The sequence below is a fragment of the Toxotes jaculatrix genome, chromosome 4 (genome assembly GCF_017976425.1).
Source record: "Toxotes jaculatrix isolate fToxJac2 chromosome 4, fToxJac2.pri, whole genome shotgun sequence".
Taxonomy (NCBI): Eukaryota; Metazoa; Chordata; class Actinopteri; family Toxotidae; genus Toxotes; species Toxotes jaculatrix.
In genome coordinates this window covers 15,770,348-15,781,651 of record NC_054397.1, presented here as the reverse complement: position 1 = coordinate 15,781,651, position 11,304 = coordinate 15,770,348, and positions in this window count along the sequence as shown.

Below are 11,304 nucleotides of genomic sequence, written 5' to 3'. Positions count from 1 at the left end.
GATTTTTTCGGCCAAAAAAAGTCAAAATTTTTTTGGACCTCAAAATGTCATAAAAAAAGACATAGTATAGTAAGGCGTCAAAATCGGCCAAAAAAAGTCAAAATTTTTTTGGACCTCAAAATGTCATAAAAAACGTCATAGTATAGTAAGGCGTCAAAATCGGCCAAAAAAAGTCAAAATTTTTTTGGACCTCAAAATGTCATAAAAAACGTCATAGTATAGTAAGGCGTCTTTTTCGGCCAAAAAAAGTCAAAATTTTTTTGGACCTCAAAATGTCATAAAAAACGTCATAGTATAGTAAGGCGATTTTTTCGGCCAAAAAAAGTCAAAATTTTTTTGGACCTCAAAATGTCATAAAAAACGTCATAGTATAGTAAGGCGTCAAAATCGGCCAAAAAAAAGTCAAAATTTTTTTGGACCTCAAAATGTCATAAAAAACGTCATAGTAAGGCGTCAAAATCGGCCAAAAAAAGTCAAAATTTTTTTGGACCTCAAAATGTCATAAAAAACGTCATAGTATAGTAAGGCGATTTTTTCGGCCAAAAAAAGTCAAAATTTTTTTTGACCTCAAAATGTCATAAAAAACGTCATAGTATAGTAAGGCGATTTTTTCGGCCAAAAAAAGTCAAAATTTTTTTGGACCTCAAAATGTCATAAAAAACGTCATAGTATAGTAAGGCGTCAAAATCGGCCAAAAAAAGTCTACATTTTTTTGGACCTCAAAATGTCATAAAAAACGTCATAGTATAGTAAGGCGTCAAAATCGGCCAAAAAAAGTCAAAATTTTTTTGGACCTCAAAATGTCATAAAAAACGTCATAGTATAGTAAGGCGATTTTTTCGGCCAAAAAAAGTCTACATTTTTTTGGACCTCAAAATGTCATAAAAAACGTCATAGTATAGTAAGGCGTCAAAATCGGCCAAAAAAAGTCTACATTTTTTTGGACCTCAAAATGTCATAAAAAACGTCATAGTATAGTAAGGCGTCAAAATCGGCCAAAAAAAGTCAAAATTTTTTTGGACCTCAAAATGTCATAAAAAACGTCATAGTATAGTAAGGCGATTTTTTCGGCCAAAAAAAGTCAAAATTTTTTTGGACCTCAAAATGTCATTAAAAACGTCATAGTATAGTAAGGCGTCAAAATCGGCCAAAAAAAGTCTACATTTTTTTGGACCTCAAAATGTCATAAAAAACGTCATAGTATAGTAAGGCGATTTTTTCGGCCAAAAAAAGTCAAAATTTTTTTGGACCTCAAAATGTCATAAAAAAACGACATAGTATAGTAAGGCGTCAAAATCGGCCAAAAAAAGTCAAAATTTTTTTGGACCTCAAAATGTCATAAAAAACGTCATAGTATAGTAAGGCGTCAAAATCGGCCAAAAAAAGTCAAAATTTTTTTGGACCTCAAAATGTCATAAAAAACGTCATAGTATAGTAAGGCGTCAAAAAATGCCAAAAAAAGTCAAAATTTTTTTGGACCTCAAAATGTCATAAAAAACGTCATAGTATAGTAAGGCGTCAAAATCGGCCAAAAAAAGTCAAAAAGTTTTTGGGCCTCAAAATGTCATAAAAAACGTCATAGTATAGTAAGGCGTTTTTTTCGGCCAAAAAAAGTCAAAAATTTTTTGGACCTCAAAATGTCATAAAAAACGTCATAGTATAGTAAGGCGTCAAAATCGGCCAAAAAAAGTCAAAATTTTTTTGGACCTCAAAATGTCAAAAAAAACGTCATAGTATAGTAAGGCGTCAAAAAATGCCAAAAAAAGTCAAAATTTTTTTGGACCTCAAAATGTCATAAAAAACGTCATAGTATGGTAAGGTGTCAAAAAATGCCAAAAAAACTGAAAATTTTCTGGACCTCAAAATGTCATAAAAAACGTCATAGTATAGTAAGGCGATTTTTTCGGCCAAAAAAAGGTCAAAATTTTTTTGGACCTCAAAATGTCATAAAAAACGTCATAGTATGGTAAGGTGTCAAAAAATGCCAAAAAAAATGAAAATTTTTCTGGACCTCAAAATGTCATAAAAAACGTCATAGTATAGTAAGGCGTCAAAAAATGCCAAAAAAAGTCAACATTTTTTTGGACCTCAAAATGTCATAAAAAACGTCATAGTATAGTAAGGCGTCAAAAAATGCCAAAAAAAGTCAAAATTTTTTTGGACCTCAAAATGTCATAAAAAACGTCATAGTATAGTAAGGCGTCAAAATCGGCCAAAAAAAGTCTACATTTTTTTGGACCTCAAAATGTCATAAAAAACGTCATAGTATAGTAAGGCGTTTTTTTCGGCCAAAAAAAGTCAAAATTTTTTTGGACCTCAAAATGTCATAAAAAACGTCATAGTATAGTAAGGCGTCAAAAAATGCCAAAAAAAGTCAAAATTTTTTTGGACCTCAAAATGTCATAAAAAACGTCATAGTATGGTAAGGTGTCAAAAAATGCCAAAAAAACTGAAAATTTTTCTGGACCTCAAAATGTCATAAAAAACGTCATAGTATAGTAAGGCGATTTTTTCGGCCAAAAAAAGTCAAAATTTTTTTGGACCTCAAAATGTCATAAAAAACGTCATAGTATAGTAAGGCGTCAAAATCGGCCAAAAAAAGTCAAAATTTTTTTGGACCTCAAAATGTCATAAAAAACGTCATAGTATAGTAAGGCGATTTTTTCGGCCAAAAAAAGTCAAAATTTTTTTGGACCTCAAAATGTCATAAAAAACGTCATAGTATAGTAAGGCGTCAAAATCGGCCAAAAAAAGTCAAAATTTTTTTGGACCTCAAAATGTCATAAAAAACGTCATAGTATAGTAAGGCGTCAAAATCGGCCAAAAAAAGTCAAAATTTTTTTGGACCTCAAAATGTCATAAAAAAGTCATAGTATAGTAAGGCGATTTTTTCGGCCAAAAAAAGTCAAAATTTTTTTGGACCTCAAAATGTCATAAAAAACGTCATAGTATAGTAAGGCGTCAAAATCGGCCAAAAAAAGTCAAAATTTTTTGGACCTCAAAATGTCATAAAAAACGTCATAGTATAGTAAGGCGATTTTTTCGGCCAAAAAAAGTCAAAATTTTTTTGGACCTCAAAATGTCATAAAAAACGTCATAGTATAGTAAGGCGTCAAAATCGGCCAAAAAAAGTCAAAATTTTTTTGGACCTCAAAATGTCATAAAAAACGTCATAGTATAGTAAGGCGTCAAAATCGGCCAAAAAAAGTCAAAATTTTTTTGGACCTCAAAATGTCATAAAAAAGTCATAGTATAGTAAGGCGATTTTTTCGGCCAAAAAAAGTCAAAATTTTTTTGGACCTCAAAATGTCATAAAAAACGTCATAGTATAGTAAGGCGTCAAAATCGGCCAAAAAAAGTCAAAATTTTTTTGGACCTCAAAATGTCATAAAAAACGTCATAGTATAGTAAGGCGTCAAAATCGGCCAAAAAAAGTCAAAATTTTTTTGGACCTCAAAATGTCATAAAAAAGTCATAGTATAGTAAGGCGATTTTTTCGGCCAAAAAAAGTCAAAATTTTTTTGGACCTCAAAATGTCATAAAAAACGACATAGTATAGTAAGGAGTCAAAATCGGCCAAAAAAAGTCAAAATTTTTTTGGACCTCAAAATGTCATAAAAAACGTCATAGTATGGTAAGGCGTCAAAATCGGCCAAAAAAAGTCAAAATTTTTCTGGACCTCAAAATGTCATAAAAAACGTCATAGTATAGTAAGGCGTCAAAAAATGCCAAAAAAAGTCAAAATTTTTTTGGACCTCAAAATGTCATAAAAAACGTCATAGTATAGTAAGGCGATTTTTTCGGCCAAAAAAAGTCAAAATTTTTTTGGACCTCAAAATGTCATAAAAAACGTCATAGTATAGTAAGGCGTCAAAATCGGCCAAAAAAAGTCAAAATTTTTTTGGACCTCAAAATGTCATAAAAAACGTCATAGTATAGTAAGGCGATTTTTTCGGCCAAAAAAAGTCAAAATTTTTTTGGACCTCAAAATGTCATAAAAAACGTCATAGTATAGTAAGGCGTCAAAATCGGCCAAAAAAAGTCAAAATTTTTTTGGACCTCAAAATGTCATAAAAAACGTCATAGTATAGTAAGGCGTCAAAATCGGCCAAAAAAAGTCAAAATTTTTTTGGACCTCAAAATGTCATAAAAAAGTCATAGTATAGTAAGGCGATTTTTTCGGCCAAAAAAAGTCAAAATTTTTTTGGACCTCAAAATGTCATAAAAAACGTCATAGTATAGTAAGGCGTCAAAATCGGCCAAAAAAAGTCAAAATTTTTTTGGACCTCAAAATGTCATAAAAAACGTCATAGTATAGTAAGGCGTCAAAATCGGCCAAAAAAAGTCAAAATTTTTTTGGACCTCAAAATGTCATAAAAAAGTCATAGTATAGTAAGGCGATTTTTTCGGCCAAAAAAAGTCAAAATTTTTTTGGACCTCAAAATGTCATAAAAAACGACATAGTATAGTAAGGAGTCAAAATCGGCCAAAAAAAGTCAAAATTTTTTTGGACCTCAAAATGTCATAAAAAACGTCATAGTATGGTAAGGCGTCAAAATCGGCCAAAAAAAGTCAAAATTTTTCTGGACCTCAAAATGTCATAAAAAACGTCATAGTATAGTAAGGCGTCAAAAAATGCCAAAAAAAGTCAAAATTTTTTTGGACCTCAAAATGTCATAAAAAACGTCATAGTATAGTAAGGCGATTTTTTCGGCCAAAAAAAGTCAAAAAATTTTTGGGCCTCAAAATGTCATAAAAAACGTCATAGTATAGTAAGGCGTTTTTTTCGGCCAAAAAAAGTCAAAAATTTTTTGGACCTCAAAATGTCATAAAAAACGTCATAGTATAGTAAGGCGTCAAAATCGGCCAAAAAAACTCAAAATTTTTTTGGACCTCAAAATGTCATAAAAAACGTCATAGTATGGTAAGGCGTCAAAAAATGCCAAAAAAAGTCAAAATTTTTTTGGACCTCAAAATGTCATAAAAAACGTCATAGTATAGTAAGGCGTTTTTTTCGGCCAAAAAAACTCAAAAAATTTTTTGACCTCAAAATGTCATAAAAAACGTCATAGTATAGTAAGGCGATTTTTTCGGCCAAAAAAAGTCAAAATTTTTTTGGACCTCAAAATGTCATAAAAAACGTCATAGTATAGTAAGGCGTCAAAATCGGCCAAAAAAAGTCTACATTTTTTTGGACCTCAAAATGTCATAAAAAACGTCATAGTATAGTAAGGCGTCAAAATCGGCCAAAAAAAGTCAAAATTTTTTTGGACCTCAAAATGTCATAAAAAACGTCATAGTATAGTAAGGCGATTTTTTCGGCCAAAAAAAGTCAAAAAGTTTTTGGGCCTCAAAATGTCATAAAAAACGTCATAGTATAGTAAGGCGTCAAAATCGGCCAAAAAAAGTCAAAATTTTTTTGGACCTCAAAATGTCATAAAAAACGTCATAGTATAGTAAGGCGTCTTTTTCGGCCAAAAAAAGTCAAAATTTTTTTGGACCTCAAAATGTCATAAAAAACGTCATAGTATAGTAAGGCGTCAAAATCGGCCAAAAAAAAGTCAAAATTTTTTTGGACCTCAAAATGTCATAAAAAACGTCATAGTAAGGCGTCAAAATCGGCCAAAAAAAGTCAAAATTTTTTTGGACCTCAAAATGTCATAAAAAACGTCATAGTATAGTAAGGCGATTTTTTCGGCCAAAAAAAGTCAAAATTTTTTTGGACCTCAAAATGTCATAAAAAACGTCATAGTATAGTAAGGCGATTTTTTCGGCCAAAAAAAGTCAAAATTTTTTTGGACCTCAAAATGTCATAAAAAAAGACATAGTATAGTAAGGCGTCAAAATCGGCCAAAAAAAGTCAAAATTTTTTTGGACCTCAAAATGTCATAAAAAACGTCATAGTATAGTAAGGCGTCAAAATCGGCCAAAAAAAGTCAAAATTTTTTTGGACCTCAAAATGTCATAAAAAACGTCATAGTATAGTAAGGCGTCTTTTTCGGCCAAAAAAAGTCAAAATTTTTTTGGACCTCAAAATGTCATAAAAAACGTCATAGTATAGTAAGGCGATTTTTTCGGCCAAAAAAAGTCAAAATTTTTTTGGACCTCAAAATGTCATAAAAAACGTCATAGTATAGTAAGGCGTCAAAATCGGCCAAAAAAAAGTCAAAATTTTTTTGGACCTCAAAATGTCATAAAAAACGTCATAGTAAGGCGTCAAAATCGGCCAAAAAAAGTCAAAATTTTTTTGGACCTCAAAATGTCATAAAAAACGTCATAGTATAGTAAGGCGATTTTTTCGGCCAAAAAAAGTCAAAATTTTTTTTGACCTCAAAATGTCATAAAAAACGTCATAGTATAGTAAGGCGATTTTTTCGGCCAAAAAAAGTCAAAATTTTTTTGGACCTCAAAATGTCATAAAAAACGTCATAGTATAGTAAGGCGTCAAAATCGGCCAAAAAAAGTCAAAATTTTTTTGGACCTCAAAATGTCATAAAAAACGTCATAGTATAGTAAGGCGTCTTTTTCGGCCAAAAAAAGTCAAAATTTTTTTGGACCTCAAAATGTCATAAAAAACGTCATAGTATAGTAAGGCGATTTTTTCGGCCAAAAAAAGTCAAAATTTTTTTGGACCTCAAAATGTCATAAAAAACGTCATAGTATAGTAAGGCGTCAAAATCGGCCAAAAAAAAGTCAAAATTTTTTTGGACCTCAAAATGTCATAAAAAACGTCATAGTAAGGCGTCAAAATCGGCCAAAAAAAGTCAAAATTTTTTTGGACCTCAAAATGTCATAAAAAACGTCATAGTATAGTAAGGCGATTTTTTCGGCCAAAAAAAGTCAAAATTTTTTTTGACCTCAAAATGTCATAAAAAACGTCATAGTATAGTAAGGCGATTTTTTCGGCCAAAAAAAGTCAAAATTTTTTTGGACCTCAAAATGTCATAAAAAACGTCATAGTATAGTAAGGCGTCAAAATCGGCCAAAAAAAGTCTACATTTTTTTGGACCTCAAAATGTCATAAAAAACGTCATAGTATAGTAAGGCGTCAAAATCGGCCAAAAAAAGTCAAAATTTTTTTGGACCTCAAAATGTCATAAAAAACGTCATAGTATAGTAAGGCGATTTTTTCGGCCAAAAAAAGTCTACATTTTTTTGGACCTCAAAATGTCATAAAAAACGTCATAGTATAGTAAGGCGTCAAAATCGGCCAAAAAAAGTCTACATTTTTTTGGACCTCAAAATGTCATAAAAAACGTCATAGTATAGTAAGGCGTCAAAATCGGCCAAAAAAAGTCAAAATTTTTTTGGACCTCAAAATGTCATAAAAAACGTCATAGTATAGTAAGGCGATTTTTTCGGCCAAAAAAAGTCAAAATTTTTTTGGACCTCAAAATGTCATAAAAAACGTCATAGTATAGTAAGGCGTCAAAATCGGCCAAAAAAAGTCTACATTTTTTTGGACCTCAAAATGTCATAAAAAACGTCATAGTATAGTAAGGCGATTTTTTCGGCCAAAAAAAGTCAAAATTTTTTTGGACCTCAAAATGTCATAAAAAAACGACATAGTATAGTAAGGCGTCAAAATCGGCCAAAAAAAGTCAAAATTTTTTTGGACCTCAAAATGTCATAAAAAACGTCATAGTATAGTAAGGCGTCAAAATCGGCCAAAAAAAGTCAAAATTTTTTTGGACCTCAAAATGTCATAAAAAACGTCATAGTATAGTAAGGCGTCAAAAAATGCCAAAAAAAGTCAAAATTTTTTTGGACCTCAAAATGTCATAAAAAACGTCATAGTATAGTAAGCCGATTTTTTCGGCCAAAAAAAGTCAAAAAGTTTTTGGGCCTCAAAATGTCATAAAAAACGTCATAGTATAGTAAGGCGTTTTTTTCGGCCAAAAAAAGTCAAAAATTTTTTGGACCTCAAAATGTCATAAAAAACGTCATAGTATAGTAAGGCGTCAAAATCGGCCAAAAAAAGTCAAAATTTTTTTGGACCTCAAAATGTCAAAAAAAACGTCATAGTATAGTAAGGCGTCAAAAAATGCCAAAAAAAGTCAAAATTTTTTTGGACCTCAAAATGTCATAAAAAACGTCATAGTATGGTAAGGTGTCAAAAAATGCCAAAAAAACTGAAAATTTTCTGGACCTCAAAATGTCATAAAAAACGTCATAGTATAGTAAGGCGATTTTTTCGGCCAAAAAAAGGTCAAAATTTTTTTGGACCTCAAAATGTCATAAAAAACGTCATAGTATGGTAAGGTGTCAAAAAATGCCAAAAAAAATGAAAATTTTTCTGGACCTCAAAATGTCATAAAAAACGTCATAGTATAGTAAGGCGTCAAAAAATGCCAAAAAAAGTCAACATTTTTTTGGACCTCAAAATGTCATAAAAAACGTCATAGTATAGTAAGGCGTCAAAAAATGCCAAAAAAAGTCAAAATTTTTTTGGACCTCAAAATGTCATAAAAAACGTCATAGTATAGTAAGGCGTCAAAATCGGCCAAAAAAAGTCTACATTTTTTTGGACCTCAAAATGTCATAAAAAACGTCATAGTATAGTAAGGCGTTTTTTTCGGCCAAAAAAAGTCAAAATTTTTTTGGACCTCAAAATGTCATAAAAAACGTCATAGTATAGTAAGGCGTCAAAAAATGCCAAAAAAAGTCAAAATTTTTTTGGACCTCAAAATGTCATAAAAAACGTCATAGTATGGTAAGGTGTCAAAAAATGCCAAAAAAACTGAAAATTTTTCTGGACCTCAAAATGTCATAAAAAACGTCATAGTATAGTAAGGCGATTTTTTCGGCCAAAAAAAGTCAAAATTTTTTTGGACCTCAAAATGTCATAAAAAACGTCATAGTATAGTAAGGCGTCAAAATCGGCCAAAAAAAGTCAAAATTTTTTTGGACCTCAAAATGTCATAAAAAACGTCATAGTATAGTAAGGCGATTTTTTCGGCCAAAAAAAGTCAAAATTTTTTTGGACCTCAAAATGTCATAAAAAACGTCATAGTATAGTAAGGCGTCAAAATCGGCCAAAAAAAGTCAAAATTTTTTTGGACCTCAAAATGTCATAAAAAACGTCATAGTATAGTAAGGCGTCAAAATCGGCCAAAAAAAGTCAAAATTTTTTTGGACCTCAAAATGTCATAAAAAAGTCATAGTATAGTAAGGCGATTTTTTCGGCCAAAAAAAGTCAAAATTTTTTTGGACCTCAAAATGTCATAAAAAACGTCATAGTATAGTAAGGCGTCAAAATCGGCCAAAAAAAGTCAAAATTTTTTGGACCTCAAAATGTCATAAAAAACGTCATAGTATAGTAAGGCGATTTTTTCGGCCAAAAAAAGTCAAAATTTTTTTGGACCTCAAAATGTCATAAAAAACGTCATAGTATAGTAAGGCGTCAAAATCGGCCAAAAAAAGTCAAAATTTTTTTGGACCTCAAAATGTCATAAAAAACGTCATAGTATAGTAAGGCGTCAAAATCGGCCAAAAAAAGTCAAAATTTTTTTGGACCTCAAAATGTCATAAAAAAGTCATAGTATAGTAAGGCGATTTTTTCGGCCAAAAAAAGTCAAAATTTTTTTGGACCTCAAAATGTCATAAAAAACGTCATAGTATAGTAAGGCGTCAAAATCGGCCAAAAAAAGTCAAAATTTTTTTGGACCTCAAAATGTCATAAAAAACGTCATAGTATAGTAAGGCGTCAAAATCGGCCAAAAAAAGTCAAAATTTTTTTGGACCTCAAAATGTCATAAAAAAGTCATAGTATAGTAAGGCGATTTTTTCGGCCAAAAAAAGTCAAAATTTTTTTGGACCTCAAAATGTCATAAAAAACGACATAGTATAGTAAGGAGTCAAAATCGGCCAAAAAAAGTCAAAATTTTTTTGGACCTCAAAATGTCATAAAAAACGTCATAGTATGGTAAGGCGTCAAAATCGGCCAAAAAAAGTCAAAATTTTTCTGGACCTCAAAATGTCATAAAAAACGTCATAGTATAGTAAGGCGTCAAAAAATGCCAAAAAAAGTCAAAATTTTTTTGGACCTCAAAATGTCATAAAAAACGTCATAGTATAGTAAGGCGATTTTTTCGGCCAAAAAAAGTCAAAATTTTTTTGGACCTCAAAATGTCATAAAAAACGTCATAGTATAGTAAGGCGTCAAAATCGGCCAAAAAAAGTCAAAATTTTTTTGGACCTCAAAATGTCATAAAAAACGTCATAGTATAGTAAGGCGATTTTTTCGGCCAAAAAAAGTCAAAATTTTTTTGGACCTCAAAATGTCATAAAAAACGTCATAGTATAGTAAGGCGTCAAAATCGGCCAAAAAAAGTCAAAATTTTTTTGGACCTCAAAATGTCATAAAAAAGTCATAGTATAGTAAGGCGATTTTTTCGGCCAAAAAAAGTCAAAATTTTTTTGGACCTCAAAATGTCATAAAAAACGTCATAGTATAGTAAGGCGTCAAAATCGGCCAAAAAAAGTCAAAATTTTTTTGGACCTCAAAATGTCATAAAAAACGTCATAGTATAGTAAGGCGTCAAAATCGGCCAAAAAAAGTCAAAATTTTTTTGGACCTCAAAATGTCATAAAAAAGTCATAGTATAGTAAGGCGATTTTTTCGGCCAAAAAAAGTCAAAATTTTTTTGGACCTCAAAATGTCATAAAAAACGACATAGTATAGTAAGGAGTCAAAATCGGCCAAAAAAAGTCAAAATTTTTTTGGACCTCAAAATGTCATAAAAAACGTCATAGTATGGTAAGGCGTCAAAATCGGCCAAAAAAAGTCAAAATTTTTCTGGACCTCAAAATGTCATAAAAAACGTCATAGTATAGTAAGGCGTCAAAAAATGCCAAAAAAAGTCAAAATTTTTTTGGACCTCAAAATGTCATAAAAAACGTCATAGTATAGTAAGGCGATTTTTTCGGCCAAAAAAAGTCAAAAAATTTTTGGGCCTCAAAATGTCATAAAAAACGTCATAGTATAGTAAGGCGTTTTTTTCGGCCAAAAAAAGTCAAAAATTTTTTGGACCTCAAAATGTCATAAAAAACGTCATAGTATAGTAAGGCGTCAAAATCGGCCAAAAAAACTCAAAATTTTTTTGGACCTCAAAATGTCATAAAAAACGTCATAGTATGGTAAGGCGTCAAAAAATGCCAAAAAAAGTCAAAATTTTTTTGGACCTCAAAATGTCATAAAAAACGTCATAGTATAGTAAGGCGTTTTTTTCGGCCAAAAAAAGTCAAAATTTTTTTGGACCTCAAAATGTCATAAAAAACGTCATAGTATAGTAAGGCGATTTT